General features: G+C 35.2%; 1 long non-coding RNA gene across 1 annotated transcript in view; it reads left to right on the top strand.

Annotated features, from left to right (window-relative positions):
• Positions 1–25,707, top strand: part of LOC118189778 (uncharacterized) — a 675,101-nt gene that overhangs the window by 16,222 nt on the left and 633,172 nt on the right. The gene's annotated exons all lie outside the window — the stretch shown is intronic.

Here is a 25,707-nt window from a genome sequence, read left to right as displayed (position 1 = left end):
CGTTCAACGATTTTACCGCTCGGCCGCTGGTGGGACAATTATTGAGAGAATATACGACATTTTACTGAATACAGGCTAAGTTAACTTCTAAAATGTTTATACTAATGCTTTATGTAAAATTTATTATATTTCATACTGAATTAACAGCTAATGAATTTCTTGAAAACTTTAATATAATGAAATACTTTAGAGAATAGGTTATTAATTTTTATAAAATTCTCTTATACTTCATGTATTGTTTTTTTTTGTGCATATATGTAAAGATTATAATTAGGGTTTTTCAAATGAAAAGGTACGAAACGACACTGTGAAGTCCTTATGCACACATTGAAGTCCTTATGCACAAGTAATAACCAGACACCCAAGCACAACTATCCCACTGTTTCATGAGCCGAAGGATTCTCTCTTTCCAGAATTCCTGTCTCTATGACAGGAGCCAGTCCTCCACTGTATTCTTCAGTTCGTAGTCCAAGACGAAGCGCTTCCCTTTGAGATGACACTTCTCACCAGATTGTTCACCTTGTCGATGAGTTCGAACGTGATTACTGTGTTTGCCTGGCTCGATCTTAGATTATCACTCAAACACTAGTCTCAAGCTCTGGGCCTTCACGAAAACTGGCCCTCCACTTTCTAATTGATTTGTCGGACACATAATCTTTCTCGTATACGGCCAACATCCGCCGATGAATAACGGCAGGTTTAATCCCTTAAACAGTAAAAAAATCTGATAACACCTTTCAGCTCTTCAAACATCGAATTTTGCAATGTGAACGCTGTTATGTCTTCACGCGCACTGCCGCGTCAATTGGACGGAACACAGTCCTTCACTGGCCCTTCGTTGCTCCTACTAAGCGTTTCTTGCAAAACATCTCTTAAGTAAAGGTCTATCAGTGAGCTCGTAATAGCGCTATACTCCGTGTACGTTGGCAAAAGCCAACGTAGTTTCACCATCTTTGTGACTGCTGTTTCCCTTAGTTGCTGAATCAAAAATAGGCTTTCCAATTTGTTACAAAATTTCCTTACTTTACCTTCTGGTACGCATGAAAGAGAATGTTTAATGTTCAGAACTTTATTTCCCCCTTTAAAATAAACTTCTCTCCTTTTCTTGTCTCAATAAAGGTTTTGCTTTGCCCAGGCCATATTCAAAATGCTCACTATTTCGTTCACTGGTTTCTGGATCTCTCAGCCATCTTAAATTCCGCAGATATCTTTTGAACAAAAAACATTTTATTTAAGGGAGCAATTACCTTTCTGCCAAGAAATAATTTAGCTGGAATGTTCTCGATAGTATCGTGTTTAGCCGTACTCAAAGTAAATGCAAGTTCATTGTCCTAGCGTTCATGATAATATTTTACATAAATGCCAATGCTTTTAACGATACCAATTTTAATCAACGTTCTGCGATATTTGATTTCGGTCGATAAAGAATCATCTTAAAATACAGTATGCCAAGCCCTGAACATAAATTCTCAAAGATTTGACTAACAAACTGCTTTCGATTAATTGAAATTTCTTTCATGGGATCTGTATTATAATAAATTTATTTAAGAAAAAATCTGAAACTATTTTATCGGAAGTCCCTTTTGCGAGAAAATATTTCTACTCACTTCAAATAACTATCCGCGATTACGAATAAATATTCATTTGTATTCTTCTTGCTACGTCATTTAGTTAAATTCCTATTAACTCATTAGGTAAAGTAGATTTTATGCTATTTAAGTACACAGCCGGGATGTAAATTATATCGTTAACTAACTGGCAAAAATTGCGTGACTTAACATATTCAATAATAGCTTTTTAACTGTGTTCCTGTGTACTCTTTCTGCAGTGTTAGATTATTGTTGCTACCAGTACCACTTGTCTGACAACAGTCAGAACAAGTCCACGAAATACATCGTGGCAAGGAGTGCAACACTGTACCTATTGTTGGCTAGAGTTTTAAACACCATAAATAGATGATAGCCCGACTTTAGCTAAATTCCACGACCAATTGTGAGAAAGAGAGCACCCAGGGGGAACGGATCTGAGGAATTCCCACCCTTCTTCCCGTACCAGCAACCTTTCGAGAAGACTTTCTTTTCGTCGCATATGTAGAGCGCTCCCATGCCGCACAGACGCTACGCACTTAGAAACACATATGCTTGTTTCGGGACTCGGATCCTTCAGTAACCATTATCCCGGTTAGGCGGCTCAATATTAGATTGTGGGAATCGTAGTAAAACATGAATTATAGGGAATTATCGTAAAACGTTTTATTCGAAGTCCTGAATATAAATTCTCGAAGAGTTGACCAACAAACGCTTTTCATTATCCAAAATTACTTTAATGGATCTCCATATTTTAAAATAAATTTATTAACTAAAATCTGCAACAATTTTAGCGGAAGCTATTTTTAGAAGAACAGCTTCTAACCACTTTGAAGAATGATCCATAATTACGAGCAAATACCTATTTTTATTTTTCACTCCATGGGTAGAGTTCTAGCAGATCAATTGCTATTAATTTATTAGAGAAAGTTGCTATCTGTAACTAACTGAGAACGTTGCAGGGCTTAACGTACCGAGTTAGGAAGTTTTTTATCTTTGTAAAATAAACAGCTTCTAGAACTCTCTGAATAGTTTCTGTGAGCCCAAGATGGCAAGGAATTGGTGCAATTTTGCAAAATACGTAACCTTAAACTCAATAGGATAATTGGACTTAATTCGTTATTAATTTTCATTACTTCTACGGAAAGCAAATGTTTGATCTAATCTCGTAATTTGCAATCCTGTTTCTAATAACTGTCATATTCTGGTGTTCAAAATGATCAGGATCTTTTAAATAAGCATAAATATTTCTAAATTTCGAATATTTTTGAAACGTTTAAATAACTTTCGCAAGAATTCTAATTTTTGAAGCTGACATTACATATTTGAGATCATTGTCTTGGTTATCTTATCAGGTTCAATGTTCCGTCTTACTTTCTTTGGGAACATGCACAGACCTGACTCGGAACAGCTTACTAAAGCTATGTTCAACAACTGTGGGAAGTAGACAAGATACACAGGAAGGGTATACAAAACCCTTTATTTTTCACTCTTTACAATAAGTTCCGTACTTCGGAATACAGAGACCAACTACTTGTGGTCTGAACGTAAGAATATAAAAATATAACTAAACTCTAACTAAAATTTGGAATAATCAACAAGGGCCTACGTGTAAGATTGGCCGGATATTAACAGGAAGCCGTATGTAGTACAGAGAACTGTTAACACTACAATACGTTTAAAATTATCACGAGGATTAAACCTCTGGCCTGGAAGGCAAACAGCAACCGAGTAAAACTTCTAAGGCAAGCGGCCTGCTTCGACTAACTCCTTCCTCTCTCTCGCTTGGCAAAAAGCCACAACTTAAGTACTTGGCGTTCGCCAGACAAATTTTGCATAAATAAGTTAACGCTTTTAATTCTCCCCGGAAGTAGAAAATAAGAAGTGATAGTAAAGATTTAAAATAAAATAAACGTTAGTAAAACTTAAGATCCTTACATACTTCCCGCCAGAGTTAATTAGTTTGAAACTGAGGTCTAAATCGACCGTGTTGAAAACTTTTAGCTCTAGAATCTAACGCGAGGCCAATCTCTTACAAACATTTCTCACTAGAAACTAGAAATTAAAAAAAAAATTGTTTTTACAATAGCAGCTCCATGGACACCCAATTTTTCATCTGTACTGCATCTAAACAGGAGCTTTTATTCAAATCTGGTTCCTTCCAGAAATCTGGAAGGAAAACTTGTTTAATGAAATGTTACACAATGAAATGGCAAGTAACATGCATATTTATATTTCTCTTAACATTCTTATTTCATTCATGACAATTTTAATTATCTCTCCCCGTGCTCTCTGACATGTGTTGTAAAAGAACACCAAACACGAATGTTTTTATGTATACGTGTTCAACACTGCCTCCTACAATCAAAACACTAACGTGTTAAAATTCAACATGACAAGACCTCGTAACACACCCTATCTTCAACTCTAAACCTTGAGGTACTATTCTGAAAGTGGCTAACTCTGAAGTGTAGCGTCAGAGAGCCTAACTACATTCATTCAACCTTTAACACATATTCACCATAATTTGGTCTTTTTTTTCAGTGACACGAATAAAAAAATTTTTTTGGCATTACTTTCACTTTTACCATATCAATACTTCATTTCAAAAAGTCTTTCAGACTAAAACTTCTTTCTTGACAGAATGTTTTTAAATAAAATTTATACAATAACTTTTACAATATTTAAGTATTTACACATTCCTATTATACATCAATTTTAGTTTTACGCGCGAGTAATTGAAAAACATACTACCAAAATAGGTAACAACTCATTTCTCGCCTTTTTGGCGATAAAGGTAGACCTCACATGAGGTAAAACTTCTTGAAATCTGCCACTTGCAGTAAGAATGAAAGATTAACTTAAGTTTGCAAAGTAACATAAAATTTTACTTATCTTTGTGATATTCGGACATTCTTTTCTGAGCCCAGTCTTGGAAGGTAGCGAAGATTCTCGTTTGATTTATCCTCCTTCTTGTGCGGGCTCAGTTTCTTCCTCTAGAAGCTTTCTTTTTCCTCCAGTTCGGTCACCCTTGAATACCTTCTTTTTCGCCTCTGCCTGTGGTCTTGGCCGTTTGATGGCAGCTGGTCTTGGCGGAACCGGGACACTTCTTTCGCGTTCCTGCTTGGACCTCGTTGCTGGCCGTTCAAATTTTCCTTGTATCTTTTCCTCCACCGCTAGTGGCCCTTCCGCAGTTCGGCGACATTTGCTGCGGAGAGTCCTGTCCGATGAGTCGATCTTCCGTTTGGGAGCCGGGTTATAGTTGCCGTTATTTCTCCTGGCTTTCTTTGCATTCGTCGGACTTCTCCCTTCTTCATTCTGGGGGTGTTCGTGAGGTCTCTTTTCTGGACGGTGGAACGGCTTCTTTTTTTTTCTTACCTTCAATTTTCCAACGGGGAAACTTTCTTTTCAATTGCTCCTGTCTCCTAATGGCTTGTCCTTGTACTTGTCGTTGTTCCACCTCTGGAGCTTGTGCCTGCCGTCTCTGCCGTGCCGGATCCCAGCTTTTATAAAAAATTTTTAACATAACTACGGATAATTTTCACTATATTTCTATTGACCCGTTCCGCTATATTTGATTGCGGCCGATACGGGACCATTTTTAAATGACGTATGCCCAGTTTTTGGCACATGTCTTCAAATACATTACTTACAAATTGCGGACCATTATCCGATATAAGTTTTAGGGGCGCCCCGTATTTTAAAATATATTTATTTAAAATAGAATCAGTAACTAATTTCGCGGAGGCTTGTTTTAAGGGAAAAATTTCGGTCCACTTACTAAAATGATCAACCATAACAAGGAGATAGCGACTTTTATTTAACTGACTTTTTGGGAAAGGGCCCAATAAATCGATGCCAATTATTTCATTTGGAAATTCGGATTTAATACTATTTAGAAACCCGGCCGGGCGGAAATTAATATAATTAACTGCTTGACATGTTGGGCAGGACTGGACATACGCCCTTGTTAACTTTTGCAGTTCAGGAAAATAGACTGCCTTGCGTACGCGTTGGATAGTTTTTCGAATACCAGCATGAGAAGCTAAAGGGCTGTCATGTAACTCCTGCAGGATATTTAATCTAAGACTAGCTGGGATAACAGGTCGAAATTCGTTGTTGGAATTTGTAGTTTTTGTATAAAATAATAGACTATCTATTAGTTCGTAATGGGCCCTCCTATTTCTTATCGCCACAATATCTTGGTGGCTAAAATTTTCAGGATCCTTTAAATACTCATAAATGCTTCCAAACTCAGGATCCTTACCCAGTTCGGTTATTACAGTTTCTCGGGAATTTATTGTACATGCTGTGAGTATTGCCACCTTTATGGTATTACCTTGTTCATCTATTTTAATTCTTGATAGGGGCATCTGCTACGATATTTTCTTTTCCGGGGTATGCTTGATTACCAGATTAAATTTTTGCAGCTTGAGTGCCCATCTTATTAACCTTGGGGATAAGTTTTTCCCTGAGTACAATCTAGTTACCGCCGCATGATCAGAGTACACTGTTATTGGCGCCTTTCCAAAATAGACTCGGAACTTTTTCACTGCTAACAGAACTGCAAGTGCCTCTCTCTCGGTCGCGGAATAATTTCTTTGTGTTTGATTTAAAGTTCGGCTAAAAAATGCCACGTGCTGCTGATTTTGCGAAAGTACCGCTCCTACCGCATAATCCGAAGCATCCGCTGAAATTTCTAAATTCTCATCCTTTTCAGGAAATTTCAACACAGTGGCTTGCGTTAATGCTTGTTTAAGTTTTCGAAAGCACTATTGGCTTCGGCCGTCCACAAGAATCTTGCCTTTTTCCTTTTTAATTTTAACAATGTTTCAGCAATAGCTGCAAAATCTTTTATAAAGGACCTATAATATGAACAATGTCCTAGAAAAGAAGAGAGCTTCTTCGCCGTGTTTGGAGTCGGATACTTTTGTACAGCAATTAGTTTTGATTCGTCTGTCTCGATTCGTTTCTGAGATATTTTGTAACCTAAATATTTTAATTCAGGGGCTGCAAATTTGCACTTTTCGACATTAACTTTTAGACCGGCCTCATTTAATAAAGAAAACACCTGTCTTAAATCCTGTACATGTTGGTCGAGATTATCACTAGTAATAATGATATCGTCTAAATAGATAAATGTGGACTTTCCAAGAACAGGCCTTAACACAATGTCCATACATCGCTGAAATGTTGCCGGTGCCCCTGAAAGGCCAAACGGCATACGCAGAAATGCATAAGTGCTAGACTTCGTTATAAAAGCAGTCTTAGGTACGACCTCAGGCCTAACCCCTATTTGAAAATAACCAGTCGTTAAGTCTAAAGTCGTCATATATTTGGTTGATGTTATGTTCCTTAGAATTTCTTCAGTAATAGGTAATGGATATACCGGATATTTAGTTATGGAGTTTAATTTACGGTAGTCAATCGCGAATCTCCACCTTTTTGTATGTGTCAATGGATAGTCATTATTTTTCTTACATAAAACCACCGGGCTAGCATAACTACTTGAGATGGGCGTTATGATCTTTTTACGTAGCATATCGGTGATATTCCATTCTATAATTTTTTCCTTATTCTTATCATACCGGTATGCTTTGTGGCGAACTGGCATTGAATCTCCGGTGTCAATACTAGGGTTAGTAACCTGAGTAAATCCTGGAATATCACTAAATAACGAAGCAAATTCACTTACCACTTGTCGAATTCTTCGTTGCTCTTCATTAGGCAGGTGGTCAAGGTTTAACATCGGCGGTTCAGCCTTTTCTTCTCGAACTGGTTTCATCGTGAGCTTAAGGGACGCTTCATTAATATCCAGCGTTGCTTGTGCCTCTGAAAGAAAATCTATTCCTAAGATAATATGTGCTTGCAGATTCTTTACTATGAAAAACATAACCTTTACTTGTTCGTCCTTGATACGGATGTATAGTGGTAATTTACCTATGCACTTACATCTTTCTCCTTGCGCAGCTAACACTGTCGTATTATCCGAATTATATATGCGATATTTACGAAAATACTTCCTAAAAAATCTTCTGCCACACAGGAACACTGCGCGCCTGTATGCAGGATTGCGGTGGCTGGGATATTATTCACCAACACTTCAATCTTCGGAAGAGTGAAATTTTTCACCATTACTGTATTTAACTTGTAGGAAGAGGGGTTTTCTTGGCCTTCGGATTTCCGCACTCTCCCGTCAGCAGAAATCCGTTTTAGTTTAAATGATTTTTCATTTCCATGCTTTCCTTCTTTTTCCACTGGCCTTGAGACATTTTTCCTGGATTGCTATTGAACTGTCGACGTTCGCCGGCTGTTTTTGAATGCTCGGGTTTCCTTGCCCACTGATTCGCTTTGCTTCCGTAGCCGTGTGCTTGACTTTGCTGTGGTCTTGGCGCACCAAATTGGTTTCGTTGTTGATATTGGCGTCTTCTTTCAATGTCCGCCGTTCTTCTACTTTCAAACTGGATTGCTAGCTCAAATAATTTTTCCAGTGTAGTCGGATTCCTTAATTCAATAAAGTCTTGCACTTGGGGAAGTAACCTCGACAAAATAACTTGAATTATCTCAGGATCCGGACGGTTTCCATACAAGAGTTTGAAGACGTGAATTTTTCTTAAAATAAAGCTTGAGAGATTTTCGATTCTTTGATGATATATGCTGAAAAGTTCCGTTTCTAATTTCGCACGATCCCTTACGACAGGGAAGGCTTTTACTAGGGCAGTCTTGAAATTCTCGTAAGTATAGGTGGGACTTCCTGCTTGACCCAAGAGATTTATGCCTATACATTTGAACCAGTTAAGCGCTTGGCCCCTCAAAGCGCTGGTAGCTAAGGTAACTTTTTGAAACTCGTGCACGGGGTAGAGCATGAAGTGGTCATCCAATTTTTCCAAAAAACTGGTTACCGGTGAGTTTCCATTAAATGTTGTTTCTGGTTTCATCGAAGCGCACATGGTCTGGACGAAGCGCACATGGCCCCTCAAAGCGCTGGTAGCTAAGGTAACTTTTTGAAACTCGTGCACGGGGTAGAGCATGAAGTGGTCATCCAATTTTTCCAAAAAACTGGTTACCGGTGAGTTTCCATTAAATGTTGTTTCTGGTTTCATCGAAGCGCACATGGTCTGGACGATGTAACCAAATCCTTCCAGAGCGGCAGCTGGCATTTCTGGATTCTGAGCCGCTTCTGCAGGCAGCACAGGTTCTTTTTGAAACTCGGCCATGGTTATTCTTCTTCGTTGGGCTCCACTATCAGGTTCAATGTTCCGTCTTACTTTCTTTGGGAACATGCACAGACCTGACTCGGAACAGGGAGCTTACTAAAGCTATGTTCAATAACTGTGGGAAGTAGACAAGATACACAGGAAGGGTATACAAAACCCTTTATTTTTCACTCTTTACAATAAGTTCCGTACTTCGGAATACAGATACCAACTACTTGTGGTCTGAACGTAAGAATATAAAAATATAACTAAACTCTAACTTAAATTTGGAATAATCAACAAGGGCCTACGTGTAAGATTGGCCGGATATTAACAGGAAGCCGTATGTAGTACAGAGAACTGTTAACACTACAATACGTTTAAAATTATCACGAGGATTAAACCTCTGGCCTGGAAGGCAAACAGCAACCGAGTAAAACTTCTAAGGCAAGCGGCCTGCTTCGACTAACTCCTTCCTCTCTCTCGCTTGGCAAAAAGCCACAACTTAAGTACTTGGCGTTCGCCAGACAAATTTTGCATAAATAAGTTAACGCTTTTAATTCTGGCCGGAAGTAGAAAATAAGAAGTGATAGTAAAGATTTAAAATAAAATAAACGTTAGTAATAAAATAAACGTTAGTAAAAAACTTAAGATCCTTACAATCTAATTTAATTATAGATAGAATATCTGTGACATTATGTTTCCCTCGTGAGTATGTTGAGTTACTAAGTTGTATTCTTGAAGTTTAAGAGCACATCTTATGAGTCTTGGCCATTAATTCTTCTCGGAATACACACGAACTACGGCTGTATGATCGGTATAAACATTTATGGGTGACTTCCGAAAACAAACTCGAAAATTTTGAACCGTCAAAAGAATTGCTAATGTTTCTTTCTCTGTAGCGGTATAGTTTCTTTGTGTTGGATTAGGTGTTTTACTAAAATATATAACTGGCTGTCTATCTTGCATAAGCTCGGCTCCTATTGAGAAGTCCGATTCATCTGCAAAGATTTCTAATTTTCCTTTTGCGTCAGAGAATATTAATATTTACGTTTGAATTAAAGCTATTTTGAACATTGTGTTTGCTTCGACTGATCGCGTAAAAATGGCTTTCTTTCTTTTAAATTTTAATAAAGGTTCTGATATATCGGCAAAATCTTTGATAAAATTTTTATAATACGAGCTGTACGATAATTTACTTAAATGGGAACGGGCTGGCTTCTGCAGGAATATTTTAGTAGTTTTCTCTATCTGGAAATATGAATACGAGCCAGAGTTCCTCAAAAAATCATCGACGAAAACATCCTTTCCTTTAAGTACACTTCCCTTCAAAAGTTAAGAAACAGCAACTTTTTTGTGCCTAATTTAAGAATGAAGCAACATAGAAATCAGAAATTTAGAGGACATGTTCATTAAATAATTCTTTAATGAATGCGACATACAATGTTTCTAAAGTTAAACACAAGGATGAATTACCACAAAAAAATTGCACTTTTGGCAGAGAAATCCAGTCTTGTAGAAACCATATATCACAGATTTTTGACGAAAAATGGGGTGGTAACATTACAAAAATGGGTTCTAATAGGGAATCTGGCCACCCTCAGCTGCAATACATTGGCGGCAGCGACGTTACATGCTGTCATTTAAGTTGTTGGTCAGTGAAATGGGAAGCAACGACCCTACACGAAGTAATCCTTGTTCAAGATCATCTAACGACCTTCGAGGGGGACTTAGAGCCGCAACCTGTCTCCCAAGGTAGTCCCAAACATGCTGTATCGAATTCAGATTTGGGGACTGGGCTGGACATTCCATTCGCTCCATACCGTGACCTCAAGATATTATTCAGCACACTAAGCTCGGTGCAGTAGCGCATTGCTGTCCATCAGAAGAAATCCAGGAACAATAGCTGCGGCATATGAGTGGACACATTGATCAAGGATCTCGTCTCGACATCTCACTTCGGTCTCACAACTTTGCTAAGATCTTACTAAAGAACTTGGCGACTTCTCGCACAGGAATAAAGGGTAAAAATAACCCTATATTATTCGTCAAACGCGCAGAAAAGTCATGTATATCGTGGTTTCAATAACACCGATAACTTGCAGTGGAACTTGAGAATCATTACATAATCAATTTAAAGATAAAGCGTAGTGCTGGATTAACAATTTAAGTTAAGGCTAACTAGGTTGACGCAACAACCTACTTTTAACTGACCAAAAAGGCGTAACAGCAAGTCCGCGTCACAGTAAGGACAGACTTGTAAACGCGCTCTCTGAATAAGCTACAAGATTCACTTGTTTAAATACTCACTTCACTTAACGTTAAATTTGCATTTGAAGATGTGAGGGATGAGGAAAGGTGCTAAAATAATTTGTTGTGCAAAGTGAGGGAAACCCTACAGTACATTCTACACTCTGAAGAGATAAATTACGTGCAAATATTTGACGACGAATTAAAAAACTCAGACACATACATTTTGAATTTTAGAAATAATAACGCCATGAAAATGACCTGAAAAATAGTTGAAAAGAGGGTTAAGCTCAATCATTGTAATGAAACAAAAAACCAAAATTTCTGATTGGGAAATTTTATATATAGGAATATATGTATTTACAAATCTAAATTAAGCAAAGAGCCTGCAGGATTATGTAAGAATTATTATGACGATATGATGAAATATACTAAAAATTTAGGGCAGTCGATTCTTTTTTTTTTTTTTTTTCGAAATTCTAGAAACATTTCATGCCAAACATAGTTACTCGGAACAATTCATTTGCAGGACTTTTGTAAAACTATCAAAAATGTTTCCGCTGACATGCTACCATTTCAGGTTTTCGAAAAATGCATTGATAGCAAAATTGGAGGTGGCAAAGGAATTTTATTTCGCTTTTTATTTCGGTTGCAAAGAATTTTATGATTTTACTCAGATATTTCGTATCATGGTTAAAAAATTTGGCTAAGAAATATGTTATTTTATTCTACGACAAATATTTTCTCATTAAAAGGTAACAGTTCTTAAATCCGGGGAGGGGTATTTAAGAAATAAAAAATATATGACATTGTTGTTGAAAAAGTGATTAATAACAAATAGTAGTAAATAATAATTGTTATATGCAAAAATTGCTGCATCCGCAAACTGAGTCTACTGGGTGCAGTCGTTGGCATTTTAAGAATTTTATGAAAATAATATTCTAATTGTTTTAGTAGAATAACATCATAGAAAAAAATTCACAGTTGTCTTAAATTTGAGCTACTATTACCTGTCTAAACATCAGGGGAGCAGAAAATAAATTATATGTTGAAAATAAGAAATAGTATTCTTACGTATTTATTTCATTTAAGACATATACAGGGTTATTCATAATTCTCGTAAATGGCCTTGATAATGAATGTGCTGTGTGTTATTAAGGTGGACAACTATTTCGCTGAAATGAAATAATTATCCCCATTTTCATTCAGCATAGCCTTTCTGTTCATTTATAGATGGAAACGCTGGTTCACTTATTAGGTGCCTCCATAATAAAGTGATCACCGCTTCCGGCCTTAGTAGTGGCCAACGTCTCTAACGGCTAGTGCCGCCAACTAGAAATAAAAATAACGCAGAAATGCCTGCTGTAGCAGAAAAGAGATATATGGTACAGAAACGAGTTATATGCTGAGCAGTTTTGTAAAACACGTAAGGAAAATCTTTTTGAGTTTTATTGTATTTTAGTGCAAAAAAATTTAACACTGGTCCCATAAAATATTCCATAACATTTTAAGGCACTCTGTAATGCCTGATGGGTAACGTGTACTTAAAGGAATTTTATCATGTGCAGTCAACTTAAAGAACTACGGAAACTAACTGAGAAGCTACTAGAGGTAGGCAAAACCATTTAATTATAAGGTTTGAAAAGAAAGCTTAATTACTTCAAAACATTATTTGGTTTAGCAAGTTCAGCATTTTAGTTCAGCAAACTAAAAAAAAATTCTTTAGCGGGAGCACATTTTCTCTCACTTCATTAATTTTTGTTATCAGTTTTCAGAGTAATCTATTTTTATTTGGGGCACTATAAGTATGTTCAGTCACTAGAAATCACTTGTGGCGTCTGTTACAAGCTCAGGTTATGACTATTGGAATAAAGTATACATGAGTCATCAGACTCCTAAGAACCTTGCATATTGTGGATATCTCGAAAATGTTCCCCTTTCGTGTTTAATTTCACGCTAAAACTGGAATTTTGCATTGCACACACGCAAACATTTCTACAATATAGCACCCGAAAAGTCTAAAAAAATAGGATATTTCATTTATGCAGTGATGAATTTATTAATGAATCTTGCACTGTAATACGACATACACTGCAAATGTATAACGTACATACTTTTCGGGTCTGTCATGCTTAATTTCTGTCTTCCTAAATCCCTCTGCGTATTAACTGTATGTAAAAATAGAACTTTAAAGAAAAAAGTATCGATTTATTTAATTCTGTCATTCTGAATAAAAAGGTCAAATCTGACATGTAGTAAACAGACACCAAAGTAGAGCTTCATTATCATTGCTGATCCAGAAACGTACCAAAATTTTATGCCTCTGAGCAGTAGAATAATATTTTATGTGTTTTAATGCTTACTGTATATTGTGACAAAAATTTGAAGATCCTTGATATCTCAACTAAAATTAATGTTCAGTAAATACGTTTTTTCATTCTTGGAATCCGTTTTGATATTCAATATACATTTACTTTTGTAAATGCTGTGGCTTTTTTATGTGCTTTTTGCTGCTTAAAAAGAAGCTTTCTTAAATTTACCTATTAAAATAATTTATATTAATGAAATCTGCTTAATTTAAAAATACAAAACGATAGAAAGAAATGCTGTGGCATTCGAGTGATTCAGAAAACCTTTTCTTAGACTAAAGAATTAAATAATTTTGTAAAACCAATTTAGTATCTATATACGATTATTTTACTTGTTATATGTACAGTTTTCTTCTCGAACAGAGTAACTTAGATAACGAATTGGTAGTGTGTTTATTAGGTAATTTTATAAGTGCTAAGTTAAATAACAAAAGCGAATAAAATGTAGAACTGAAAGTCAGAATATTTTATTGATAAAGATGAAGATCTCCTAAACATTAACAAAGAAATGTAACTTTTATGCATTAAATCAACTAAAATGACTAGTTTAAGTTTTAGACATTTTTGATAAAGTACTGATAAAGATTTATAAGATTTATAGAAATAACAATTAGAGTTGCTGTCATATTTTCGAAATTTCAGTATCATGTGGTCAATTTCAAATTTTCGAACATAACCTATAATCGGTATACGCTTAGTTGGAAGAACTCACACCAAGATGTAAACTAGATAAATCAAAATAGAGTGTATATTCTGTTTACAATCAACTTCTGATGTGAATATTTCTTTATTAAACCTTTGTTTATCTTAAATTAGCTTTACTTCATGCTTTAAATAATAAATGATCTTTGTCAGTCACCCGAACAGATTATTTTGACGAATTTAAATTTTATGAGAAGTTATAGCTTGCTGTGATTATGTGCTTACTGTGAGAAGATGCGGAGATTAAAGGAGATGATCCTGTGTTCACACAGTGGTTGATAAATTCATATGCAGTTGTAATAAAATCATAAATATTGCCCACGATTTTACCATTTATAGTGGGCTTGATAATGCCATTTCGATCAATACATTTCCTTCCTTTCGCGGACAATTACTCGGCGACATTCGGGATCACGACATTTGACATCATGCATAAGATGCTACGCTGCAGTAATCAGTTTCTGGAATCTGGTAGAATATTATTAGCTGAAGTTCTGGAACATGCAATCAGAAGTTGCCTTCTCATCACCTAAACCAACCAATTTGCATCTGACGGATCTGTATAAAGTTGATTACGAAATCGGTTGCATTTCTACCTTGATTATCACGCATGGCAAGAGGAATCTGAAATACGAAGAACCACTAAAATGTTAACAATTTTATTCCAATATATTGTAACAAATATGATATGTTTTTAGAGTATCAGGTTTTTCTTAGCCTTCAATATAAAATAGGGAAATTACTATGCTGCTTTTGTGAAACTCACACATTTTATTTCAGATTTCATTAAATTCAAGTGAAATTTACTTTTATTGAACACTGAGATACATACTTCCAAACATTTATATACGATTTTATGCTGCTGTAATAACTTGTCTACTCTGGTTATCTCCGGCGTCATATTTGCATAAGGAATGAAAACTAGTTTATTTGAATTATAAAATAAAAAAACAGAACAGTTTTAATACCTAGGGTCTAATATGCTGGGATTTCTAAATGCATAAAAACATTAAAAATATGTTTCAAATGAAATTTTACGCATAACTGCAATTTATTTAATTCATACTTTTCAGAATTAAAATGTGAATATTCTTGTAAACACCCGTACGAATTTAGGCTAAGATGTTAATTTTCAGGTTAATATTTATACAGTTATTACAGACAATACAGGTATGATTTTCATCATTTTACTGCTTGTGGTTAATGGGATTACTATTTTACCAATATGGAACAGGAATTTATGAAGCGGCTCTCTATAAATTATACTACAGAGGTTCAAAATATTTTGTAAAAGTAAATCTGTTTTTACAGAATACTTTTAAACACAAATAATATGACGCAGTATTTAAAACTTTGTTTTTAACTCTTTTCTAGCTATGAATATTATATTTAATTAATTTTAAAGTAATTTAAAAATATATAAGCGATGTTTAATATGTGTATTGCTGGAGTTTAATGTTAGTGATGTTCTTCCTTCAATCCTAAAGTCAATGTTAATAAATAAACATTACACTTCTGAAAAATTTTATACATATGGAATAAAATACATATATAGTATGGTATATAGCATGAAATATGGTAAAATGTTTAATTCCTTACCTGTATGCAAATTTTTATTGGATACAGCATTTGGTAGATTAGGTGTGTGTGTGTGTGATTATGGCAAAGCCTAGAGGGCTATCTGCCTAAGGGGAGGGATGCCTTCGTGGAGGACTTTCTAAGGGAAACTGGCTCGTATACACGTTACACATGGGGAAAGACACGAAAACGCCCATGCAGCCAGCCCGTTCGCCGGATTCGAACCTCGGACCGAACAGCGTTCAGCGACTTTACCGCTCGGCCGCTGGTGGGTTTGGTAGATTAAGAAAACCGGTAAAATACACTGCTAATGGGCGTATGAACACTTTAAGTACATTAAAAAAGTTTAAAGATTCTGACATCTTGCAACACTTCTTAAAGAGCCAAGAACTTGAATTTATTTCCTCTGATTATTTGACCTTCTTTTATCATAATTACAACCGAAATTTAACGAAGGAATATACTTACATTATCCTGATGTAAGTGTGTAGCTTTAAAGATGCAAGAGATAAAACTGATAAGATGGCTGGTTGGTTTAGTTTAGTTTAGTGACGGAGGACGTGGGCACCACCCCTTTACCATTATGGTTAACTGGTTTAGCGCCACGTCCACCCTTATCTAAAGTTGACTCATGTTAGGGCCACACGAGGCTGGTTGGTTAACTGATTATGGAAAAATACTCCCATCTCCTCTAAAACAGATTAAGGGTGATTATCTAAGACAAACTAGCTAGTATTCAAGTTACGCATGGAAAGAAAGCAACGAAGTATTCATGTATCTCGAGATTGATCACAGAACAAACTGCCAGTATTCAGCGATCATAACCATTCGGCCATTTGTGGGGAGAACTGATGGGGAAAGAAAGAATGAGGGAGGAAAGGAGACACGAAGAAGCTTATTGTCCTCGGTAGTTAAGGAAGATATGAATAGAAGTTTGTCTCATTCACCTATTACGTGGCTAATGTATAAGTGGTTCCATTTCTGTAATATGATGTAGATAAATTTATAATGATGACAAGTATGCAGATGCTATAGACTTACCTGATGCCATTTAAGAATTACAGAGAGAACTGTGTTTGATGTTGCTGTGCAATATAATAGCTGTTATGGGTTTGATTTGAAATTTGGGTGAATTTTTCAACATTTAGTTGCATTAACTTTGCACTGTTTTCAATCATAAAATTAGTATACACGTAATACATAAATTTTGTTGAACTGTTTGTATTCTTGGTGAAGAGAAATATATATTTATAAATTTCGAAGTTTTTATTTTGTCAATGATATAGATTTTAATCACCTATTCATTCATAATAAGTGACTTAATGAAACGATAGGAAGAAAGGCATGGCATTTAATATAAAAAATCCTGCATGGTGCGTGTAGTGAGAATGCGCACATTATTATAGAGAAAAGTCAGTTGTTTATGATGTTTCTTCTGAATGCACTTTTTAGTCACCACCAAGGTATCAAAAGAGAAGGGTGGCTTTTGCACTTTTAGCAAGAAGAAATGTATTATAGGTAATTCGCTAATTTTGAGTTTGAAGAAACAGATCAAGATTTGCTTGTGTTGTTTCTCACTTGGAAAGCTCTATTTAAAAAAAATGCACAATTTTCTTCGAGCTGATTTTTAATTTGTGAGACAAACTTATAACATTATGTCAGTTAAAATTTAAATAAGAGTCTATATTCCATTACCATCTAAAACTCTAGCACCTCATCACTTAGGATAAAATTGATGACGTTCTTACTGTAGAATACAGCAATTCATTTAAGTTTGAAGTTTAAATCATTATTTGAGCTCAATGTATGTATATCTATATACATTACTAATGAGTATCCATATAATCAAACTATTTTTAATTTTCAATTTCAATTCAATAAATTACATGATAAATTAAATCCTTCAAAGGAATATGAGTGCAAATAATTTCGCTGAAAAACAAATGAACCAATATTGAATAGCTCATTACGTCATAGCTCGCATGAGTCACATTAATACAACCACTAAGACAACGTAATGACTAACAATGATCTAAGTAACAGATAGCATTATTCATTGCCGGCAGCAAATTTGGTGAGTATACTTCTGTTGTTTTCATGAATGAACGAAGCGGTTTGTTAGACTTATGAAAAGGAATGATTAGATTATTGGCTTCATACCAAAAGTAAAGCCTTTGAGAAACTGTGCAGTTTTTAAACTGTCCGTGTGCTGTTATGGTCAATGTATATCAAATATGTAATGAATGGCCAAATGGCTTTATATAAAATTGCGACAATTTGCTTTATTTTAACTAACAAGTTGGTTTATATAGTTTTCATCTTTACTATCACTTACTGCTCGTTCTCTTCAGATGATTCTATAGATTTTTGAGACGAGAGTAGGAGTATACGTAGGTTAGCCGGAATCGTGGAAATCTTTTGTTGTCTGCTGTCTGAAGAACGTAAGAGTCTTAGCTTAGGTGTGGCGGAGCGACCTAGACGACGGCGCTATGAAGGAGCAAACAGGTGCTGCATGTTGTAAGGAGAGAGAAAATATCTTCAATTCTCCTCCTTTTAAAGGGCGACTGGAGATTAGGAGACTTAATTAAGACAATAATTAAGACAATAATAATTATTTAGGAGACCTAGTCGCCAAATTCTGGTGCTGACGAATTATTATCCAGCACCTTTTTAGTTCAGGAGCCATTGTAGAGTCAGCTATTAGGTTATTTGGAAGCAGAAATGAAAAATGTTCAATGCCTTTGCCGAGACTCGAACATGAACCTCTCGAATACGCGCCGAGTGCACTAGCGTTACACCACGAAAGCATATTGGAAGAAGGGAAAAAATACCTTATAGGCGGAGTTAACGGCCATACCATGCTGAAAGTACCTTATAGGCTGATTAATCCTGTTGAGGGTAGCTAATTTCGAAGAAGTTTTGTTCAGAACAGTAAGCTACGGCTGAAAGTTAGCACGTTCAAATAATTAGAATTCAGGTTCCTCCTACAGAAAACCATAATTGAAATTTTTATCATGAAACTAAATTTTGAATTATGAAAATAAACTAAACTAACCATGAAATTTTATCATGAAAATAACTAAATTAGTTAAGCACTAATTTAGTTATTTTCATGATAAAATGTGAAATGAAAAATGTGAGTGACAGTAGTCACTCACATTTTTGTTAATCCTCAAGTAGAGAGACTCATTAAAATGTAAGTTGAATTTTAATGCGTTCTTATCTGCATGAACATGGAAAGTTCACTTCCATCATAAGAACTCGTACACGAAAGCTAGTGGCACCTAATTAGAGAATTAGAAAGCACAGAGCTAGCTGGAGAGGTTATAATAACACAAACATCCTTAAATATAACAGTAGATGTCAGAAAACAAGCGGTTTGGAATTTTTAGAGAACTACGAGCTAAAGATACAAGAAGTGATGAACCGCACATGTCCAAGAAGTGATGAACCGAACATGTCCGATAGACATGCTACAATGAAGCAATTTAATACCGAAATAAAATAGAGGTTACCATAATTACGTCAAAAACAAATTTCAACGAAACTTACTGCTTATGGAGCTATGTAGCCAACAAATGCTGACATCACCAATGTCAGTGACTGTTCATCTGCAGAAGAGGCTGGAATTTGCACGGCAGTACAGCAGTGGACCTCGATTGATCGGCATCGCCTTCTCCGATGAACCACATTTTGCTTTATTGAATGGATGGACTTTGGCACACATGGCAAAAAACAAAACATCGGAACAAACAACTCTAACTACTTGTGAACGAGTAAGCTGGCGGATGCAATGTTATGATCTGAGGAATGTTTCTTTATATTCTTTTGTTCCACTAATCATTGGGGATGGCATTATAGATTGCATTACGTATACACTGATCCTTGCAAGACACGTGCATTCAATCATGCAGGTGTTTTATGCATTCTGTAATGCAGACATTTCGTGCGTTCAATCAAGTAGGTACGTTCATTCAAATCATTCAAATTCAATTCAAATCTTCCAGTACGACACTGAAACTTGTCGCACAGCTAGGAATATACTTGAGTGGTTGAAAATGTATGCAGAAGATTTTACTAATGTACTTGGTTAAAACCGAATATAGAGTCTATGGGACCATCTCTATCGGGTTGGTCGCCCGGCGAGGGCATTCTTCGCCATGCATTCCCTGAAGCTGTTAAATGCACTATAATCAGCATAAATACTTTTTAGCTTCTTAGTCCCTACCAGTCAGTCTGACCTCTATCAGAGGTGAACATGATGGTGTGCTAGACATTAACAGATGGTAACATTAATGTGACTTGAATGGTTAAGTTATCTGTGAACATTTAAGGACGTTAGACAGAAAAGAAGATAAATTTTCAATTTAGGATATTTTGGTTTATAGATATATTTTATCAGAAACAGTAACATTTACACTTTTGTAAATCGATTAATACTATTTAAATACGCCACTTTAATTAATGGGAAGTTTTCAAAATTTCAGTCCAGCTAATTTTAAAGATCTGTTTGTGTAAAATAGTTAATAGAAAAACAATATTGAAATGCGATGAATGTGATGGTTAGAAGGGTTTCTATCTATCTTAAAGACCTATGCTAGGCTGTTAATTTCATAGCAAAGATTGTGGTTGCAACATTAACACGTATAAGGACTTTAAAATCTCTCGATAACTAGATAAGTGAGTTATAGGAGACAATCGTAGAATTCATTCGTAAATAAATCAGTTTCTCCCCCGAGCAATCTCTAGTCGTTTCAATTTAAGTGAAATGGTGATACTCGAGAAACTAGAACTGGCATTAAATGTCCCAGACATGCAAATCTAAACATTCTCAGTAATTACCGTACCATGTTTGATCTTTTGTTCTAAAATGCTGACTGTTCTGTCAGTAAACTTAAGGAATACCGTATTTATAAGTGCTTTGTTTTATTTTTAAATACCTCATGTTGCAAATCACGCATAATGCTTCCACATTGAATATTTAGGCGTATTAGCGAAATATGTTGAAGAACGGATTAGGAAATTTGAATTAATTACATTTCAGAAATGCATGTGGGCTTAATTTTTTTCTAAAACGACTGCAAAAGTTATGCATTCTGATAAAATTATAAATTCACTTTTTTTTTCGTTTTATTTACAATTTACTCTACTCTATTACTATTTGAGTAATTTATTAAATGCGTAGTGTCACGTTTAGTCAGTGTAACGGCTAACGATATTTTACTAATTTGTGACTAAACTTCTGTAATTACTTGCGTATTTCGCTAAGGAACCGACAAATTATCGTACCTATTCCACGAATGAATGCTTTTGCTTTCTCAATGTAATTCGTTATTTTGGGAAGGAAATAAAAAAAGTCATTTATTTTCGAATTTTTAATGTCTCAAATAACGATTGTCAAAAGATACTATGTCCACTATCAGAAAATTCTAAATGTGCCTGATACAATTACATTTGTTAAGGAAATACCACTAATTACGTCTTGCACCATAATTCATGTATAAAAGATTCTGTTAAGTTATTTTTTAAATTTAATTTTATTTAAGTTCAATAAAGCAAAACATACGAAGCTTGTTTTGTTAATAGGGGAGAGATGCTTTCCTAAAAGTTGTTTTGAGAGAAGATAAGTAATTTGTTTTATGCAGTGAGCAAACCTAGAAAACACCCATGTAGCCATCTTCGTGGGAGATCATACCTACGCTGAAGTATAAGTGATTTCATTCGCTAGATGCCTAGCAAGCTGTGATTTTGACGAGGGAAATGCGTTCAATTCCTACAAAGATGCTTTTCATTAATCAACGTTTATGTAGCACATTAAGGCAATTTTTTGATTTTATTTCAGTTGACCTGATTAGTTTAACTCCTCTGCTTTTCCCATCCGAAGGGAAGCATATATGAATTAAGTCTAGTAACGAGTTTTATTTAAAATTTTAATGAAGCTGGTATAAGGTATTGTTTGCTTAAAAACCGAATAAATTTGTTGCTTTAATTTAGGTAGGGAAAATGTGCTTGGAATGGCAATAGACTTCAATATATGTTCCAGATTTTCTCCTTGAAATATGCGTCTTTAATTTAATTTTTATTTTAAATATTTATTCTCAAATAGTCATACTACCAATCACACTACCGGTCGTACGTTCGTTCATAAAATGGTACTATAACTTTTATATATCATTCAAGTACTGTGATTGGGTAATGAAACAGAATTGCTTAGAGAATGAAGCCTTCCAAATATCAAGCCAGCATAAGCATTTCCATTTAGGAGTTCTGAATAATTTCAAATTTTGAATAGCAACACAGTGTGAGACTTAAGTTGAAGAATCACGATTTAAAAATAACACACAACCATTGCATTCATTTGCACTCAGTCTAATCGATGCTTCTCAATCTGCGTCATCTAAATGTGATTTTCTTACAACGTCATCTGTAAGCGAATAGCAGAAGTTATGTGGAAAGTATATTAAATAATTAAAAATACCACAGTAAAAAAAAACTTGAAACAACGTATCAGGCAAAACTCACACATTTCTGTCAAACATGCTAGTTGGAAACCTCGTAGATTATATTCATAGTACGACAACTGCAACAAAACATTGATAATCAGCGTCCACACTAAACGTTACTTTCTATGCTGTCAAGAGCATAAATTTCAGTTGTGCAACACGCAAAATGTGTTTAATTCAAGAATGAGTCTACCTTTACATTTTTGCCTTTTCTGGGAGAGTTTATGCTTGGATAGCCCTATCAAAGGAAAGTATTCCAGACAATCTTGTACTCGGAATTAAAAATGGAGATAGAGTAAGTACAATTTGATTTGAAATATCTTGTAGTCTTTCCGGATACTGATTATTCTTGCTTTTCGAATCATTGTCAAAGACTATGAACTTCAGATGTTTCACATCTTGTATAACTCCTTGATATTATAATACACTGAACCAGTCGGGTTAGACTAAAAAAAGGTGGCGAAAAAGGATTTCCTCTTTCCGACTCATAAAGTAAATAACTACTGTTTTGCGACAGGAATGTATAGTGTTACGTTTAGGGATTGTTGAACAATATTATATCGGTTGTTTCCAAGAAGAGAAGCTGCAGCATAAACCTAAAAAAGAAGATCTACATCGTAGTGATAAAATATTACACTCTAAATGTCAAGTGCTCATTTTCCAGATCGCTGCAAGTAAACATATTTCGCCCTAAGGTTTAAAACGTTTTAATAAAAATGCAATTCTATTGACCGTTAACTTAAAAGCAAGGGATACGCTTTCCGTTTTCCCCTTTTTTTTAGAATTACCAAAATAAAAAAAAAAGAAGGCTGTAAATTTTTTTTTGATTTTTTCTCTGCTCTCCAGGTAAGCAACCATGCAGATTGAGTGCTCCCGTACACAGAGTTGCATGGAGCTTCTGAAATGACAGGGATTCAGGGAGAAGTTGCTTTCCAGTGGGGACCATCACACTGTGGTTTCTATAGAAACGAGAAAGCGGATCTTTTGGCAAAGAAGAGAACATATGTTCTCCAAAAATTTTATAGAGACTTCCCGTTCCAATATGCTAAATTAGAAATAAAAAGATTTTTCAAACAATCATTTCGTCATGTGGCTTACCACGCTGCTGGTGTTTGTGATAAGCCCTAGAGTGTGTTTTGTGATACTAGCAGTGTCCCGCACTCACCTCCTTCTACCGCTATGGCCGATCAGACATTTGACCAAACACGATTGGCTGAATGCTTATTTGTTTCGTTTTAAATTGACTAATTCGCCTGAATGTGTTCTGTATAACTCCGGACAAGACATGACTGTTGCTCTTCTGAAAGAGTGTTCTGCATTGAATGATTTGGATTGTATTAGTAAAACGAATTGGAGAGCTCATCGCCTACTGACCTATCAATTGTCTGGCATTTGTTTAATAATATTCATCTGTATTCAGTTATTGGCTGTATGCAATTTAAATCTGGTAAGAAAGGGCAAATGAAATATTTTTTTCGTCATTCCCAGCTGACACTCGAAACGTCGTAGACTGATGGGGGACTAAGAATTGCTTTCCTTGCATAAGAGTCAAATGTATCCGGTTTGATTATAATTATCCCGTCTTCTTCGAGTGCATTCGTGGTGTAGTAGTCTGCACGCTGGGTGCGTATTCAAGAGGTCCGCGGTTCGATTCCCGGCGAAGGCGTTGCAAATTTTTCATTTCTCCTGCTTCTAAAAAATACCTAATATCTCTACATGATAACTGACGATTTTGTGCACAGAAATGTTTACGAAGGCTATCTGTTTTGCAAAACGAAGTTATTTATCGTATCTGCTGGCATATTTCCTCTTTAGCTCTTTAGCGCAAGGCTCTGAAATGTTTTTAAACGCTCACGTAATTTCCCCTTTCCTCAGAATGTTCAGAAAGCAACCTCACCTAAATTTTAAAACTCGTCTACGTCTTACTGATTGATTCCCTCGTGGATTTTTGGGGGTGTATGGGTACTTATTGATGAAACAATTGTAGTGAAGAGCTTATACAAACAGGTATATCTAATACTAATTCAGAAGTCAAACAACAAAAATCAACGTTATAACGCTGATTTTTGTTGTTTGACTTCTGAATTAGTATTTATTCGGCGTGTTATTGTGTCTTTATATCTAATGCTTTTGATGCTTCTGAAGATCATTGCACAAGGGAAGACATACTGAGTCGATGAAATCGCTGACAACGGTGATGATGGAGATGACTTGAATGCTTTAAAAGACGACACAGTTTTAGTAGCACTAAATGATTTGAGGCCTGGGAATAGCTTTTGACAACAATAACAGCAGTCGAGATTCAAAGGTTCAGGGAAGTAAAAATAAAGATATTTTAAAATTGATATTATAAGATATTCTTATAGAACAGTACTTTTCTTTCAAATAAATAATATCACTGTAGTTACAGTAGTTTATCTATTAATACTTTTCATTTGTTATGTTCTTACTGTAACTGAGTCCTTCGAATACTAAATGTTAGCACACTGTTACCCTCTCGATCTTTTTACGATAAATTAGATAAAAAACAGGGGTAATACACAAGTAAATACGGTATTAAGACGATAATTAAAATATGGTCATTTTTAGAAGTAGTAAAATCATACTTAAGTAATTGGGTACACATAAGCGGGCGCAGGTAATTCATGAGCATTTAGAAGAATGCCTTCTTTTTTGGAAACTTACCAAGAAAATCTATCTGAAGTTTATGATATACTAGAGGAAGATCTCAAATTTATCTGCGTAATATGAGTGATAATAATTTTCATTTTAGATATACTTTTGGCAACGAAATTTGAGTTTATATTTTTTGTAACATTAAATTTACTATCTAGTTCCCTAAGACGGCAATTCAATAAGCATATTTCTTTCCCTTCCGTTTACCTCCTCCCCCCCCGAAAAAAAAATTTCGTATAAATGCTTCCAGAAGGGTTAGATGAAAAGTCAAATGCCTAGTAAAACGAGCTATATATTCTCAAATTTCAGCATATCTGGCCAATAGAGCACTTCGTGACAATTTATTTTCACCTGTATTAAAGGTGTGGCCTGAAAGACTTGAGAAAAACATTAAATGTAGTGAAATGTTGAAAACCGGTGTTGTGCATTTTTATTATTTACTTATTTTATATTATACTGTGCCTTTATAATTTTTTATGTTTTTATAACTTGTTACTATTTTTCACATCGCTTTTTTGGTCTCCTTAATTCGTGTATTATAAATTCATGCACACAATGTACTTTGCTTTTTTCTTTTTTAATTTCCATATAATAAAGTATATTTACGCGCTTAAATAGTTTTTGTCGTTGTAGTTCTGACTAATCTCGCTTGTATGATATCAGAACAAGCCCGCGAAATTCATCGTGGCAAATAGGTAAATATTAACTACCGTTGTACATATGTATTGCAATACATTTTGTTACATTTCATAGGATGATTATTGAGTAAATATTTAAAAAGCTACATAAAAGTATTTTTTCTTGGACTGCAACGTCAACGTTATTCAGAGAAAAAAGCAGCTAAAAA

Source organism: Stegodyphus dumicola, chromosome 10 (assembly GCF_044657685.1).
Source record: "Stegodyphus dumicola isolate Sdum_Otavi_A_Nest chromosome 10, ASM4465768v1".
NCBI classification, from domain to species: domain Eukaryota; kingdom Metazoa; phylum Arthropoda; class Arachnida; order Araneae; family Eresidae; genus Stegodyphus; species Stegodyphus dumicola.
Note: the sequence above shows the minus strand (reverse complement) of the source record. Positions and strands in the feature narration are given on the sequence as shown.